Source organism: Peromyscus californicus, unplaced genomic scaffold, assembly GCF_007827085.1.
Source record: "Peromyscus californicus insignis strain IS unplaced genomic scaffold, ASM782708v3 Scaffold_88__1_contigs__length_174892, whole genome shotgun sequence".
Classification (NCBI taxonomy): Eukaryota; Metazoa; Chordata; class Mammalia; order Rodentia; family Cricetidae; genus Peromyscus; species Peromyscus californicus.
Genome location: NW_026294604.1, coordinates 85,609 through 103,654, shown reverse-complemented (window position 1 = coordinate 103,654; position 18,046 = coordinate 85,609). Strand labels below are relative to the sequence as shown.

The following is an 18,046-nucleotide window of genomic DNA, read 5'->3' as shown; positions in this document are numbered from 1 at the left end:
CCAGACCCTAATAGGAGCCATGGACCTCAACACAGACTCTGGCTGTGGTAGGGCTACAGCTAAGGTTTGGAAATCAACAATGGCTCTGGGTAGCAGCTCAGCTAACCCCATCTGTATGGATCTGGTGGCAGCATGACCTTTAGGCAACAACATTGCCTCAGGTGTCAGCCCAGACCCAGGCATTTTCATAGCCTTCAGAGGTAACAGGAGCCACTGGCATCAATGCAGGTCCTGGCTATGGTAGGGCCATGGACCCAGACATGGCCCTTAGCAGCAACTTGGGTCTGGTTGACACCATAGCCATGGGTGGCAGTGCAGGCCACTCAGATTGGCATAGCCCCAGCCCCAGCATTTCCCTCAGTCCCCAACATGGCTACAGGTGGCTGCCTAGAACCCAGGCATCCATGTGGCCTTTGGTGGCAACATGGACCATGGATATCAACACAGACTCCAGCTAAGGTAGACCACAGACCAGATATAGTCTATGGCAGCAGCCTGGGCCTGGATATCACCATAGCCTTGGGTAGCAGTGCAGGCTACCGCAATCAGCATCACCTAGGCTATAGGGTGGTCCTTAGATACCAATGAGGTCACATGTAGCAGCTCAGACCCTGGGGATCCCCACAGCCCTCGGTGGTTGACAGGAGTCATGGAGATCAACACAGACTATGGCCGTGGCAGGGCTACAGACCCAGACATAGCCCTAGGGAGCAGCCCAGGACCAGATGCCACTGGGTGGCAATCAGGCTTCTGACATCAGCCTGTTCCTCATCACCTTTGCCTCCCCAGATCTGCCTCTCTTCAGTATGATCCACTCTACCTCCCTCTCTTTCTCACACCCCACCCTATCTTTGCTCACCATGATGACATGCAACCATCACTGTTGTTGTTGGATTGTGTGTGCGTTCATGTGTGCTTCTCTTCTTTTATTTTACTGGTGTGAGATTATTTATTTCCTGTGTTTTCATATATATATGAATAATAATATGTATATCCTCTTGGGTTAAAGTTTTCCTTTTAGTACCTTCTGTAGGGCTGGGATTGTGGATAGACATTGTTTAAATTTGACTTTATTATGGAATATCTTGTTTTCTCCATCTATGGCAATTGAAAGTTTTGCTGGGTATAGTAACCTGGGTTGGCATCTGTGGTCTCTTAGAATTTGCAGGACATCTGTCCAGAACCTTCTGGCTTTTATGGTCTCCATTGAGAAGTCAGGTGTAATTCTAATAGGTCTGCCTTTGTATGTTACTTGTTCTTTTTCCCTTGAAACTTTTAATATTCTTACTTTGTTCTGTATATTTAGTGTTTTGATTATTATGTGGTTAGTGGACATTTTTTTGTAGTCCCATCTATTTGGTGTTCTGTATGCTTCTTGCACCTTTATAGGCATTTCTTTCTTTGGGTCAGGAAAATTTTCTTCTATGATTTTGTTGAAAACATTTCCTGGGACTTTGAGCTGGGTTTCTTCTCCTTTTTCTATTCCTATTATTCTTAAGTTTGGTCTTTTCATAGTGTCCCAGAGTTCCTTGATGTTTTATGTCATGAATAGTTTAGATTTAGTATTTTCTTTGACTGATGAAGCCATTTCTTTTATCATATCTTCAGTGTCTGAGATTCTCTCTTTCATCACATGTATTTTGTTGATGATACTTGTGTCTGTTGCTCCTGTTTGTTTACCTAGATTTTATATTTTCAGAATTCCCTCAATTTGTGTTTTCTTTATTGTTTTCATTTTCATTTTAAAGTCTTGAACAGTTTTTGTTTCTTCCAACTGTCTCTTCCTCATTCCTAGGCTTTCTTTAAGGAATTTATTCTTTTCCCTCAGTTGTTTGTCTTTTCTGTGGGAGCCTTGCTGGGAGACTGGCTCCCATATTTTATGACAGGAAACTCTTGAGGAGAGAGGGATAAGAGATATTAGACAGGAGGATATAAAAGGGGAGAGGAAACAGGTAGAAACACAGGACAGCCTCGGGAGGACCTGGATCATTATTCGACAGCCCCTCTTGTCTCTTCTAAAGGGCTATTTATAGGACTACCAAGGGGTGGAGCAAAAGACCTCCCCTTAGCTCAGCCAAGTGTAGACCCTTCCAATCACCTGGTAACCATACATGTGGTCAAGCTATCCTCTAATACAGCCTGCTGGGTGAAGCAAGCTCAGATCTCAGTAGGAAACCTTTGTGGGCCTCCACACTTTTCTTCAATTTCTTGGGAGGAATTTATTCACTTCCTCTTTAAAGACTTCAATCATCTTCATAAAGTTGGTTTTAAGGTCTTTTTCTTGTGTTTCAGCTATGTTGGAATATTCATAGCCTGCTTTGGTAGGATAGGTGGGTTATGGTGGTGACCTGTTGCCTTGGCTATTGTTAATTGTGTTCTTATTCTGTTGTCTAGACATCTGGGGTTTGGGTGATTATAGGTCTAGGTGCTGATTTCTGGGTTTGTCTTTGTTGAATGATATTTTGTCCCTTGTTTCTGTTTTCTTTCTGGTCTTCTGATTGCTATGGCCTGTGGTTGAGCAGGGGGTCTCTACCCAAGTTGGGAGCTAGGATATGGTGACATGGAGGGGGGAGATTTGGGATAGCATGGGGAGTGCACTAAAAGAGTGGAAAGGACCATGGATGGGGGCCCTATCTGGATTTCTTGTGGCCAATGTGGTCTCTGGTAGAGCAGGGAGTCTTCATCTGAATTGGTGACTGGTGATATAGCATCTGATGAGAAGTATCTTCAAGTCTATATTTAGAAGACAACCAGAGGAAATTTAAAATCTTGTGCTGTGACTGATAAGAGTAATCTGTGCTTTACCAACTTATCAGAACTTCAATGATTAATGTTAAAACTTTGAAGTTTTGAAATCTTAATATAACAATAGCATAGAGTCACTTGTATTTATGTATCTTAAGCCATCTTTTTATATCTTCATAATTTATTTAGATTTTTATATCCTCAAATGTTTATAATTTAAATTATTTTTAGACTCTTGTAATTTATATAAACCTTAAACTTTTTTATTCCAATTATTTACCATTAGTCATACATAAGTAGTTGATGACTGAGAGCACTTTTTGAAAAGCAATTTCCTTTAAATAGTACAAGTTACATTTGAAACCTTTTTATCCTTTAATATGAAGCCCTTTATTAAGATAAACCTGTCTTTGGGTTTTTCTTATTCAGCAGGTGACCTAATAGCTTTAGAAAAGTAAGGCCTGGTTTTTATATATGAAATGCATTGATGAGGAAGCTGCTGTGAAACTGATAAAACTGCAGTTAGCTGTCAACACCATCAGCAATCTGAGGATAAATTATGGTAAAAAGTATAACCAAGTGGCCTCTGTATCGATTAAAACGACAGAGACGTACCAGCTATCTGGATGATTACCCTAGTGTCTTAGTTAGGATTTCTGTTGCTGTGAAGTTGACCTCGGCAACTCCTATAAAGGAAAACATTTAACTGGGGCTGGCACACAGTTTCAGAGGTTGAATCCATTATCTTCATGATGGAACATGGCGGTGCTAGAAAAGAAACTGGGAGTTCTACATCTCGATCCACAGGAAACAAGAAGTGACCTGTGTGCCACACTGAGTGTAGCTTGAGCAAAGGAGATCTCAAAGTCTGCCCTTACAGTGACAATCTTCCTCTAACAAGGGCCACACCCACTCCAACAAAGCCACACCTCTTAATAATGCTACTTCCTTTGGGGGCTATTTTCTTTCAAACCACCACACCTAGGCTCCTGTGGTGGTCCCAGTGGTTTCACAGGGGACAGAGGTCTTCAGCTGTCGTACAGTACAGCATTACATTTTCAGCTGCTACACAGAACAGCATCAGCCTTTAGCTTGCCAGACCCAGATGAACTGAAAGATTTTCCTGTGGAGAAGAAACCTGGGAAAACTGGCCTCACTTTGATGAGGCAGAGTATGGCAGTTAACCCAACAACATCCATAGTTTGGGTAAAGCCCTAGTGGCAGGCGAAGCAAAGGACAGTTTTGCCTAGTGGTTAGTGTGTTATTACAATCCAGGTGGTTTTGTTGGTGTCCCATTGTCTTCTTTGGAGATCTTAGGGTTGCCTCTAGGATTTGACATTTCTGCCTATTACATGAAGCTTTCTCTATTAAACATTTTAAAAACCATATTCAGCAGATCTCTGAAGAGTTTTGAAGGCCATTTATTAAGTATACCTGAGCTAAATAAACTTTACTTGTTTTTAGTTACTTGTTTTAGGTTTAGCCTTGAAAACATATACAGGAGGCTAAATAAAGCTTGTCCCCATAAGTGAATTAAATTTGTAGGGAATTTGATCATTTATAAGGTGACGACTAATCTGTATGTCTTAATTATCTTTAACAGTTTACAAAAATTAGTATCTTTTATGAGACTAGGATTTTATAGTTTTATCCCTGTTAAATTTAGTTTTAAAAATTTACAATTCTTGAAGCTCTTTTAGTACAAATCATAAATGTAGTCCACAGGGAGACTGGCAATTTTCCTTTCATATTGCCCCATTACAGAATATCACCAATTCTAGTATGAGTCAGTTTATCAAAATATCTAAAACGTAACAAAGTTAGCAAAGAAAAGGAAACTAGACATACATTTTTAAGTCAGTCTCTGTTAGCCTGACTAGACCTTAGGTAAGGAGAGGCTTTTATAGGCTCTTTGTCAGACTGCTTAGGACATTGTCTTGGTGCCTTATAAGATAGGAATATCAGCTGGCAATTATTCTGGGTGTTTGAGATTCCAGCGTAGCCTTGAGCCTTTAAGTTTTGGGTTGACTTATTTCTTTTAACAAAAACAGTTAGTCAGAATCAGAACTATGGGGGTTACAAAACAAGGTTAGTATATTTGGAAACTTTCCCAGAACTACGGACTCTGATGGATTAGGTCTTTGTTTTCATTTTGGCTGGTGGTGTTGTCTGTGTGCTGAGTTTTATAGCCTGAATGGTAAGATTACCTATGTAGCTTTCTAATTATTAACACATGTGCTATAAGTTTTAAGTCAGCTTTTATTATAGATTCTACAGATTTTTAACCATATTCAATAAATTTATAAATCTAGAAGTATAGAAAGTCCATATAATAGTCTTATGAACCTTGGAGCAAGGTTTGTATCTTAGAAAAAGTTTTAGGCAGTTAAATGAAACCAATAGTTTATTTATTTTTTTTAGCTGTACTGCCTAGCTCATTTTTTTCTGTCATAAAGTCAGGTGGCTCCCCTGACACAAGACAGAAACTTTCCAACTCTGGAGCCAGCTTTTCAATATGGTAGAATAGTACAAAACAATATTTCAACATTATCCATACCCAGAAGATGTTTGAATCCCTACTAGATTGAATCCAGTGACCAAAAAGAAAATTTGAAGCTTGGCTAACATGTGGCTGCAGCAAGCAGCAGCATGGGATTTGTGCCTGGGCAGGGAGGCATGCCGCCCAGGGTGGCATGCTGGAGAGGGGCATGCCTGCATTGCCCTAGCCTCAGCCAGGCAGCATTGAAGTGGCAGTAGCTAGAGCATTGTCTGGCTCCCATCTCCACATGTAACTTAAAAAGATTGATGGGGGGCACAGATGCACACTCAAGAGATGGAGACAGCAAAATCGAAACCAATACCCAGAGCACAGGCTAGAGGACTGTCCAGCTTACTAGTCTTATTACTCATGTCCTTTGTCTGTTTCAGTCACCTGGAGTTAGAACATACAAAGACAAGCAAAGCACAAGACAAGACAGATTAAAAATATTAACAGAACAGGGACAATGGCAAGAACCACTGGGGTCATTCAAAGATACACCAGTTTGACCAAAGAAGTTTTTCTTTTAAACAAATACAAGGCTTTTTCTCAGAGTGTGTGGTTTCCCCAGTTCAGCTAGGCCAGGCCTCTCCAATTTCCATCTCAGCTTCCAGTAATACCTGGCATCCCACACTGGGCCTTTGCAATCTATTGGCTCCCCGTATCTGGAAACATCCTCAGGGGTCCTTGACTCTGTTGTACAGCCTAAACATTGAAAACTTGCCAATGGGTGCTCAGGTTCCTGGCCTCTCTTACTTCTCAGCTCCCAGTCATATCAGTGTGTCCCCAGGGTCCCAAGGTGGGTCAGAAAAACAAAACAAACAAACAAACAAAACAAAACACCCCCCCCAAAGAAAACATCCCCCAAAGAAAAACAACAAAACAAAACAACAGCAACAAAAAAAAGGTGGCTCTGGCTGAACTCCCAGGTAATGAGATGGGCAACTGCCATGTCTCCCTTGTTGCCCTAGATGGGATAATATTGGATCTCTTCAGACCCTTCCTACCACATCTCCAGATTGGGATCCTACAGAACCAGAACAGAAGCTGATGTCATAGAGAGTATCTGTGACTTACCAGAGGATGCTGCTGTTTGCTCAGGCAGTCCACCAAACAGAAGTCATACTCTGGGGCCTTGGAATGTCTCCAAGGTGCACAACACCTAGGAAGAAGTTCAATCCTGGAGGACAGGAGGGAAAGGTCTGGCTTCTGAATTTAGGTTGGGGTTTTTAATCTTGCTGGGGGGCCTCCAAATGTTGATCCCACAGACTCGAGGACAAAGACCATCAACCCAAATCATGGCCAAATTAATTAAAACAAACTTTTTATTATTAGTGATCACAGGTTGTCTCCCCTTAAAGACAGTGTTCAAAAGATCAACATTGGACATGGGTAAGGCAAGGGCTTTTATCGTCCAAGAGTAGGGGGTTTCCAAAGAGAATATTTGGCAGGCAAATAGGTGGGGTTATAGAAAAAGAACACAAGCATAACAAATTGGTCATAACAACCTCCTGAAACAAAAACATGATTGCAAGGTGGTCATAACAGGTGATCATAACCTTTTATATTTTTGGTTGTGAGCCATCTCTCCAGTCCAGTAGTCACCTTTTAAAACAAAGGCACAGTTACTGTTTGCTGGAACAGGCAGTCAAGAACCATTTAGAGTTAAAGTTACAGATGGGGCATAGCCCAATCCTTGAGAAACAGAGGTTTAATTATAAACAGGAATGAGTCTTGTTTGATTTTACTATAACATAGCCTTCAAGCCCAAGATGGAGGCAGGATGGTTTATCATAGTCTGGCTGCGAAAGGGTGAAAAGGACGAGGAGTCAAGGGCTGCAGTGATCTTTTATGGGTCATTTACATAGTACCCGTCTCTCCCAAGTTCATAGAGTGGAAGGGCTTTTCTAAGCATGCTCCCTCAGTTGAATGAAGCTCAGGTAGGCTGAGGGTTTCCAGTTTTTCCACTGCTGCTTCCTCTTGTCTGCCAGTCTCTGGGATCTCCTCTTACTATATCCTGGTAGTGCTGACAGCTGAGGCTCAGCTACCCTGTTAGATAAATTATAGAAGATGTTCCAGGCAGGATGCAAGGTGCTGTGACATTGACTTTCAAAGTCAATACTTCAGCAGGAGTATTAGAGCATTGTGCCATAGATAGCACAATGGGGTCATGAGGGAGGCTATATTCAATTCCAGAGAATAGAATTTCTTGGCTGAGAATAGAATTTCTTGGCTATATAGATTCCTCAGCAGGGGTAGGGGGAATTTCAAGACATATGACCTAGTCCATATGCTGGGAGGCAGGAAGAGAGTGATGAGGACTAGGGACTGTGGATGTAAGTTCATGGAAAGAAGACCTATCTTCTTAATCATAGGATTAATTAGAAATTCATTTATTGTGGAGAGGTTGGAATGTTGCAGATCTAAGGCCTAATTACAAATTATCTTGGGCTTTCTTAGGCCGTTAATTGCCATTTATTGCCCATCTCTGTATGTGACCTAATGTCTTTGTCATCACTAGATAAATCTTTTGGATTGTACAAATAGACCACTAGTTTCCACTAAAAAAACCCTAAGAATGCTGTCAAATAGCATCTTGCATGTATAGCAGAGTTTTCCCCATTTTTCTATCCTGGTTAGGGTTACTACTGCTATGATAAAATACTATGGCCAAAAGCAACTTGAGGAGAAAGTGGTTTATTTAGCTTACATATCATGAATCGCAAGGGACTGAGGGGAAGTCAAGGGAGGAATTCAATCCTTGTATTTGGGAACCTGGAGGCAAGAGCTGAGGCAGAGGCTGTGGAGGGGTGCTGCTTACTGGCTTGGTCCTCATTGCTTAATCAGCCACTTTCTTATAGAACCCAGGGCCACCAGCTCAAGGGTGTTCTCTCTTCGTCTGGGTCCTCCCACATCAATAACTAATTAAGAAAATACCCTACAGACTTGCCTACAGCCTAAACACATGTAGGCATTTTTTTTCAACTGATGTTCCCTTCTCTCAAATGACTTTAGCCTGTGTCAAGTTGACATAAAACTAGCTAGGATGCCTGCCTACCTGATATTTCTGCTACTGTATTTTAAAAGTATCTTGATTTATGATTTTTCTTTGTTCAGTTACTATAAAAACTCCATGAAACTGTTACTACATTGGATCATGCAATTTGGGTGACATGAATCTGTGTTTCTGAACCCTGGTCACTCATATTTTTCTCCAGAATAAACTATTTCTTATCCTGTTAGAGGAGAGAGATGTGTTTTCTTGCATAGACAGGCTCGCAACTCAAGATTACCTGCGGTCTAAGTTGGGGCTGTGAATGAGGCTGTGCTTGCCTGCAGCTGCAAGGGAGGACAGAGGAGGACTGCAAGGCCATAGCTGACATTGCTATTAGCTCTCTGGAGAGAGACCTGATATTTAGGAAAGCAAACAGCAGCTAGTGGGTCGGGGATATAATATACCTCTCTGCAATAAGCTCAACTAAAAAGTCAAAGTAATTGTGAGAAGCAGAAAAAAGGAGATTTAGCCAATTTAACATTGGGAAAGTGGACAAAGAGACAGTGACTACTTTTACAAGTCCATCTTTGGAGTCCTAGGAATATAAGGAAAAAAAAATCACAACTCAACAGCGTAGCCATTCACCAATGGCTCTCAACTCCAGCAACTCTTTCAACATGACCTGAAAAGTTGAAAATCTTTCTTGGAGACAAGTTCTTCCTCAGGGTCAGGGTGTCAGAATTTTTCTTTTTCTCATCATGAGAAAACTCCAAATCTTAGGGTGCCATTAAACAATGGAATAATCTGATTGCCAAAAGGAGGGAAACTTGTGTCTCTTTAGAATCTCCCTATCCCTGCCAGGATGATTACACAGCCATGTACTTGAGGCGGTTGAGTGGACCTCATGTTGAGTAGCAGATATAAGTCTTGATGAGTCTGGGGCTCAGGTTAAGGCCAAGCCATTGTCAAAGCTAAATCTTAACAATTACTAATAGCTCTCAGACTACAATAAGATGTTTATTTGTCATTAAGATAAAAATTCACATTTGAACATTCTTAGCCAAGGTCAGATTGACCTAAGTAGGAATTTGGTGAATAAGTTGTAAGAAACAAACAATTCACCAGTTCACTGAGGAGAAAAGCAACTTGCATAAGAAAAGGTTTGATTTTCTCACTTACCAAGCTGCTGGGAGGCATTTCTAAAAGGCCAATATCTCCGTGCCTCCCACTGTGTTGGAAATTGACATTTGAATGTACTCTTCATGTGGTGCCAGTGATAGGCAGCCAAACAGCTGGGGCTAGGAGTGTGAGGTGCCATTCCAGGTCTTTCACCCCTCACAGGCCCTTCTAGCTCATTTCCTGATTGTGAAGCACTCAGGTTCCTGGTCAATAGGCAGTTTCCTGATTCAATCAATCCTCCCCTAAGAGGCCAAAACTATATGAACAAGACAAAGTCAAATCTTGATTTAAAAATGGTTACTATAAGTCCCGATTATACTATGCCAGAAACATACCCAATTTCAGAATTTATTGAACAACAATTAATACACAAAGTTCTGCAGTGACAGTGATAAGGATTTGCCATATAATCATGCCTACCTTGGTAATATGGTGCAGGTAAAGGCAGGGATAGCCAAGAAGTTCTCTGCTTGCTGGTCCTTCATGCACATGCAAGGTATTGGATCATATGTTGTTTGGTGGCCACACCATCACAGTGTTAGGTGTCCATCACTGTATAGTGCCCAGGCAAAGAAGTTACAGCTTTTCCTGACTCTGGAGTGTCTGATAAGTGATGAAACAGTCTGCCTCCATTTTAGGCTTGAAAGCCATCTTACAGTGAAGACAAACTGGTTCATTTGTTTATGATTAAATCTCTGTTTGTCAAGGATTGGGCCCCACCTGTAACCTTTAGCTACAAATGGTTCTGTACTGCCTATTCCAGGAAATAGCATCACTGCCTTTGTTTCAAAAGGCTATGATGGCCACCTGTTATTATGAACCCCTATTGTTAGGATTACCTTATGACCACTTGGCAATCATGTCTTTGTTTCAAAAGGTTGCTGTTACTTTGTTATGGCCACCTTGCAATCATGTCTTTGTTGCAGGAGGTAGTTATGATGAATTTGTTATGTTTATGTTTTGCTCCTGTAATAACCTACTTTGTCTACCAAATCCCCCATTTAGAAACCCCCTACCTCTGAGCTATAAAAATCTTGTCTTCCTCATGTCTAATATTGACATCTTGAACCTCACCTTAGGGGGAGGCAGCCTATGTACATAAATAAAGAAGCTTGCTTTAATTAATTTGGTCATGATGATTTGGGCTGGTGGTCTTTATCCTCACATCTTTGGGATTAAGAATAAGATCTTATACCTGGTTTCCTTGAAATAATTTGGCCTTATCATCTCAATTTATTCTGATAAGTATATAGGGTAGCTCCCTTTGTATACTAGGGAATAAGTCATGTATCAGTCTGTGCTGGGTGGTGGTACCTGATGGATGGTACAATTTCTGAGTCTACCCAGGGACTGACTGGAATCATTTTTCTTCTAAGTGGAGCTAAAAGTTGCTTGTAAAATGGGCATATGTAAGACTGAAAAGCCAGTTGCTTTTATACAATATGGAGTAATATAGAGTCTGGAATGCCTGATGTCAATACAGTATCTGGTTTCCTGAAGGAGTAGATGCCTTAGAATCTACAATCCATAGGCAGCCTGAAGCTGTCCCTCATGCCTCATCTTGCTCTTGTTATGGCCAGACAGCCCCCTTGCTCATCAGTGGTCTCATAAAATGCCACATTTTCAAATCACTTGCATTTGCTTTTACTGACATTCCTTCACCAGCAAAATCTGTCACTCTTTGTGGCCTGGTTGGAATGTCATCTTTTTGTGAGACATTTCTATTGCCACTTCACGAAATAGTTATTTATGAATTGTTATGTATCCTTTACTAAATACTAAGTCCCTTAAGACATAGCACAGTGCTTAGCTTATTGCTTGCCAATTTAGTGGACACCTAATCAATTTTCATTTAATTAGTGAAGCTTCAGTGATGGGGCTTAAACTAAGGATGATGAAGTGTAGCCTAGCTATGACTATCCTCACCTGACCTTCAGAGTTGAATAACTGCCACTGATAGCTCAGCCCTAGGCGGGTATCTTCTGGTGCTTTATCATCTTCAAAGTCTTTGCTTCAATACCATTTTCTCTAAACTGAAATGTTATCAGATGCTTATGGCATTATCAAAAAACAAAATCACAAAAACAATTTAGTCTAAAGATCTTAATTGGTTTTATTTATGATCCTAGAATCTGGAATGTCTTTATTTCATAAACTAGAATAAATGCTTCAATGAACTGACCAGAGAAGGTTGGGTTTATTGACAGGAAGAGCCCAACACACAGACAGATCAGCCATTTCAAAGTTACTTTTTGTGTGAGGCAGGGCCAGGAAGAGAGAATAGAAAAATAACGGATTGGTTAACAAGCTGTGGGGTGTGTGTGTGTGTGTGTGTGTGTGTGTGTGTGTGTGTGTGTGTGTGTATGTGTGTGTGTGTGTGTGTGTGTGTGTGTGTGTGTGTGTGTGTGTGTGTAAGGATTAAGGCAGAGGGAAACTTATTACCATGTCGATTGAAACTGGCTTCTTTGGGAACTGTGGCTGTTATCTCTCTAATCCTGATTTCTGGGAAGGGTAGATAAACAGCTTAGTTTCAGCTCGGTGATGTGGAACTTCAGCATGAGTGACTCCATTTTGATTTTTAGTTTAAGCTGGTGTGGCAAGTATGGAAGCTTAGTCCCAAACAATGTCCTCCTGTAATTTTTATTTAACAACACCTGACTTTTAAGACTGCTCTCACGTATCTGTGACAGGCTCTTTAGTCAGAGGTGAATTTAGTGCATTTAAACAGGGGTGGTGAAACCAGAGCTTGAAGCTGACCTCCAAAGAAAAGATACACAGGCTTCTTCTCTATATCTATCAAAGGACTCTGGGGATCAAAGACCTCTTCCAGGACAGAATGAGAAGGGTTCTATACCCATCATCACATAGAGCCCCTAAGATTTGTTTTCCTTTTTGAACAAGGGATTGTAGATGGAATGTCTGCTCCAGTTTTCTCAGGCATTGAATTGAACACAAAATTGTCTCTGTGACTGCACAGTTTTTAAATATGTAACAGACCCTCTGTGATGAAGGTGAAGGCAACTGCTGAGAAAAGAGACCACAGAGGCAAACAGAGGGGCTTCCCTACAGGAAAAGTCTGGTTAAACTGCCTAACAGCTAAGTCTGCGTATCTTCTGGGTTTTGTTTCATATTAACTATGAATTGTAAGGCTGCTGTTACTGTGATTTGGGGTGGGGGTGGATCCCATTTGGGTTGCTACATGGAACTGGGGTAATCAAGGTTTTCCTTTGGGGTTCTTAGTCTCATTAATAAAATAACATAAGAATGGACTCAAACAGGAGCTTGAAACCATTTTATTAGAGTTTAAAATAAAGAGCCCAGAAGAGGCAAGCTGTAATCTCAATATTTACCCAGGGAAGGAGAATGGAAGAGGGAAGAGGAAAAATACTCATTGCATTTAAACCAACATGGATATCAGGAGCGTGAAGGACAAGCTGCCATGTAGCAGAGAAGGGGATGGGGCTTAGAGTAAGAGTAAGGAAGCTCAGAGTGTCAGGGAAAGGATGCTGTGAGCAGAGATAAAAAGAACAACCAAAGTTATGTTTTTCTAAGTAACTCAGAAGTATCTTATTAAAGAAAAAATTATTTCACTTAACTCTTTGGCAAGGCTTAAGTTGATTTTGCCTTCCTAGGGGTTAATTCTCAGTCAGGTGATTGTCAGTTCTCCACCTAGGCCTGAAATTGTATTCTCTTGACCTGAAAGAGATTTTTCTTAATTGGTCTTCATTGCTACAGTAACATAGCCATGGACACGGGTGGGGAGAAATTAGAATCCCTCCTGTATGCAAGTAAAACCATCTTCCCTTGCCATTTTTATAGCCCCATGTACACCTGTTTCTGATCAGGTCCCTACATAAGAAGGCCAGAGATCAGAACAACAGACCCTGTCAATAGTTTCTGCCCATTTCATCCTCTGAGTCAGTCCTTTTGACTTTTACTCCTGGCATATGTGCCTCTGCAGTGACTTTAATAAACTTAGCATCACAAACTGCTTATTCTGATGGTCTTTTAGTGAGTTAACAGATGTGGCATGACAAAACCAGCATTGTGGAAAAATAAGATTTTTCTTTCTTGGGGACAGGGTTTCTCTGTGTAGTTTTGGTTCCTGTCCTGGATCTTGCTCTGTAGACCAGGCTGGCCTTGAACTCACAGAATCCACCTGGCTCTGCCTCCCGAGTGCTGGGATTAAAGGTGTGCGCCATCACCACCTAGAGAAAAATAAGATTTTTGTACAGGGCATTTAGGTCTAAATGTTAAACAGCTAGTTAGAAATTAGGAGACTTGAAAATCATTACCTCTCATGATCAATTTTAGACACTACCTCTTGTGTTCTGGCTAACACATTAATTTTAAAGAAATGGAATGCATAAGAAAGTGCCCCTTCTTAGAATATGAAACAGGGAGAGGCATAATTGCCTTTCCTGAAGACTTAAAATACCTTATGAAAGGAAGGAAGGAAGGAAGGAAGGAAGGAAGGAAGGAAGGAAGAGGGATTCATTGATGCTCATGAAAGCAAGGCCACTACCTCCTGTCAAGCTGTCATAGATTTATTTCTTTTTATTTTTCTTTATTTCATTTACATGAATTTTAGACAAAACAACAGGATCTGAGTTGTATCTTTGATCTGGATGGAGATTTTAAGTTGCCCCAAGGGTCCTAAGATCACTATCTATGGATACTTGCTGGTAAAGGGGAAAGACACATTATAGTCCTCACTTAAATGCTAACCCAAATGGGCCTGTCAATCATATCGACAGGAAGATGGTCCTCAGGACAGGTATCTGTTCTCGAGACTTTAGATAGTAGCACACAGCCTATCTACACATATAGACTGGCACAGTGGTCTTGGCACACTGAATTGCAACTCCCTTTGAGGAGCTGACACCCATTTTCTTGGATGCATCTTGCTTTCTTCTTGAGCGTCTCTTTCCCTTTGATGAGTACAGGAGTGGGGACCTAAAAAAAACCCCAATAATCCTGCCACTTGTCCTTGCAAATCAGTACCCTGTTGGCCAGAAGCTGAGAATACTCTTGGTTCTATTAGCAGCTTTTTCCTTGCTGGAGGCCAGAAATACCAGAAGTGTCTAGAAATGTTGGTCTGTGTTCTGTTTTCTTTTTCTTCTTCTCCATTTAAAGAGCAGCTTTAATGAGAAGAGCTAACCAAAAGCTATGTTTCATCAGAAAGTGCCTGAAATGCCAGACGCTAGGATGGGAAAGGTACATCAACACCTTCAACACCTGGTGAGTGAGAAAACTGACCAGCTCACTACCCTCCCTCTAATTCCTCCACCCAGTAACACCCTGTTAGTCTCTATAGTCAGACCCTGGGTGGCAAGCCTTTCCTAGAACTAACTCTTGCTGTACAGGAACTTGCTTCCTTTTATTAAGTTCTCATATACACTTTTTTTCTCAAACTCACCCTCCCTGATATAGGGGCTCGGGGCTCGGTCCTGCATCAACTTGATATGCCAGACTTTGTTGACTCCCTATGGGAGGCCTTACCCTCCCTAAGGAGTGGATGGGTGTGGGTGTGTGTGGTGGGGGGAAGGCGGGAGGTGAGCAGGAGGAGGGGGGACGGAGGGGGAACTGTGGTTGGTATGTAAGATGAAAAAAAAAACCTTTTAAATAATAAAGTATTTTACCTCGAAACAAACAAACAAAAACCAAAAAATAAAAAAAACCCTCACCTTCCCATTGACCATGAAGTTCATTTTTCAAGTCTGTGAGATAAAGGACTCCAAGGCTCTGTTAGTTATTGTTTGAGACTCTTTCCCTGCCCCTGCTTGAGGCAAGAAAGCCGTAGAGATGCAATTTGCTTCCTTGGAACCTCAGTTTCATCATTGTATAGTGAGGGGAGCTCTTATATTGGTGTGGATCTACTCTTGTGTCCCTGTGCTTTTCTAGACAACTGGAAGAAGAGATAGGTCAGAGGGACAGAAATCTGATTTCTCACTTGCTACTAATTTCACCACTTTGGATAAGACATTTACGCCATTAGAAAGGTATTTAAAACAAAACTAGCAATTGTTCCAAATTTTATAAAATTCTTTCTAATCATGTGCTTGGTTTCCTTAAAGCAGAGGACACTGACTTTTTTTTTCTGAAGAACTGTGACGCAGGATACCGAGCAAACCTAAGGCAATGTTTGTGGCCTGTAAATATTTTCAGTTTTACGTCTATTGATGAGACCTACTAAGCACATCGAGGATGTAAATAAAAGCTAGAATCCACAGTCATCAATATAAACTCTGTAATACACGGGGAGTAAGAACAAGAAAATGTTTATTATACAGCAAGTACCTACAGCATGAATCCATTTTTATATCAATCAGTTCATACAAAATTTTTACAGAGATAGCATAAACTATGGCTCTCTGGGAGTGATTTAGATATTTCCACATTGTGTTTCTCTATAGTTTTCAGATTTTCAGCAATGACAATGTATTATTTTAAAAATAAAAATCAGAAAATAATACTAAGCAGAAAGCCACGAGCCAAGGCAGGGCCTAGCACTCTTTTTTTTTTTTTTTAAGTTTTATCACCTTTATTTCAACAAAATTATATACAATAATACAATTTTCAAGTAATAGCTATTCTTTTTTTTATTTTTATTTTGCAATACAATTCAGTTCCACACATCAGCCACGGATTCCCTTGTTCTCCCCGCTCCTGCCCCCCTCACCTTCCCCCCAGCCCACCCCCCATTCCCATCTCCTCCAGGGCAAAGCCTCCCCCGCAGACTGAGATCAACCTGGTAGACTCAGTCCAGGTAGGTCCAGTCCCTTCCTCCCAGGCCTAGCCAAGCATCCTTGCATAAGCCCCAGGTTTCAAACAGCCAACTCATGCAATGAGCACAGGACCTGGTCCCACTGCCTGGATGCCTCCCAAACAGATCAAGCCAATCAACTGTCTCACCCATTCAGAGGGCCTGATCCAGTTGGTGACCCCTCAGCCATTGGTTCATAGTTCATGTGTTTCCATTCGTTTGGCTATTTGTCCCTGTGCTTTATCCAACCTTGGTCTCAACAATTCTCGCTCATATAAACCCTCCTCTTTCTCACTAATTGGACTCCCAGAACTCCACCCGGGGCCTAGCCATGGATCTCTGCATCCAGATCCCTCAGTCATTGGATGGGGTTTCTAGCATGACAATTAGGGTGTTTGGCCATCCCATCACCAGAGTAGGTCAGTTCGGGCTGTCTCTCGACCATTGCCAGCAGTCTGTTGTGGGGGTATCTTTGTGGATTTCTGTGGGCCTCTCTAGCACTTTGCTTCTTCCTATTCTCATGTGGTCTTCATTTACCATGGTCTCCTATTCCTTGTTCTCCCTCTCTGTTGTTGATCCAGCTGGGATCTCCCGCTCCCCCAAGCTCTCTTTCCCTCGACCCTCGCCCTTCATTACCTCCACTCATGTCCAGGCTGTTCATGTAGATCTCTTCCATTTCTCCGTCACTGGGCGATCCCTGTGTCTTTCTTGGGGTCCTGTTTTCCAGGTAGCCTTTATGATACAAAAGCAAGGGACTAAAAAGTCACAGCTCTGGTACCAGAAAGAAGAGAGAGGACTCAGAGCTCAGGCTTATTCCCAGCCCAGGAGGATGAGGCTTCAGGGATGGGGTAGGACATAAAGGGTTGGCATAGGAATGGAGGGGAAACAAATTAGGGTCAACTTGGTCAGCAGAAGGCTGACTGTGACAAGCAGGACGTCACTGAATTCTGTTAGAGGGACATTTTCAGCGGCTCATCCAAGAGTGTGCCCTTGGGATTAGGCTTGGACCACTGCTTTTGTGATTGATTGTTTTCTGAATTTTTGTTAGTGTGCCATGTGTTTCTGTCTGCTCACCCTTAATCTCGGCCTCATTCGTCACAATTATGTTCATGGACATTTCTCAGTATCTCTGTGTGCAGTGATCTTTTGGAATCTTACGTATTCATGCAATGCTCTTCCTGCATTCCCAACTTTCTAAACTCACTTATATGGTAAAGACAAACCTAGACGCATTTCCTAAGTCCCGTCAGTCCTGCCAAATTCCCATCCAGCACAGTGTTCACAAAGATGCTCTTTACATTTATCTCTGTCAGTCTTTCCACACATTAGCAAGCTGAGAGCCGAACTATTTCTCCACTGAGATACTGGGTTTCCTCTAAAAACACATAGATAGGCATCTTCTGAAGCTCTCTAGTGGCATGATCTGAAATTTCTAGAGAAGACAAATTTAAAATTATTATTTTTGAATGAAAAATTGACAAGCTATTAGGAATCTATTAATAGTCACTAAATCAAAGCATTACTGTAGCTTATATACTAAATTGTAAGTATTTTACAATTTATCTCATATAACACACAGTAGTATTTTAGGTAGAACTGTTGTGGAGTTATGGACAGATAAATAACTTGCTGAGGTTCACCCAGCCAGTAAATAATGAAAACAGTATTTGGATGAAGATTCTCTATCATCAAAACCATACGTACTCTTGTCTTTGATACCATGCTGTTTCTCAATAGCATTTAGTTGTGGCATAAAATGTGTGCTAAGCAAGTAGCCATGGATAGGGCACATCAACTTCCACATGCTAATTCTTGATGACTG

The 18,046-nt window shown here is 41.4% G+C and overlaps 1 long non-coding RNA gene across 6 annotated transcripts in view; it reads right to left on the bottom strand.

The window, feature by feature from the left end:
* LOC128102858 (uncharacterized) overlaps positions 1-18,046 on the bottom strand; it is a 136,840-nt gene that overhangs the window by 71,222 nt on the left and 47,572 nt on the right. For 3 of the 6 annotated variants that reach the window (XR_008215574.1, XR_008215573.1, XR_008215572.1), the window contains exon 2: positions 13,055-17,656. The exons of 1 other annotated variant lie outside the window; for it this stretch is intronic. This is a non-coding gene — a long non-coding RNA (uncharacterized LOC128102858). Of the gene's footprint in view, positions 1-13,054; positions 17,657-18,046 lie in introns of those variants that run through there. 2 more of the 6 variants (XR_008215570.1, XR_008215571.1) reach the window with 1 other exon arrangement.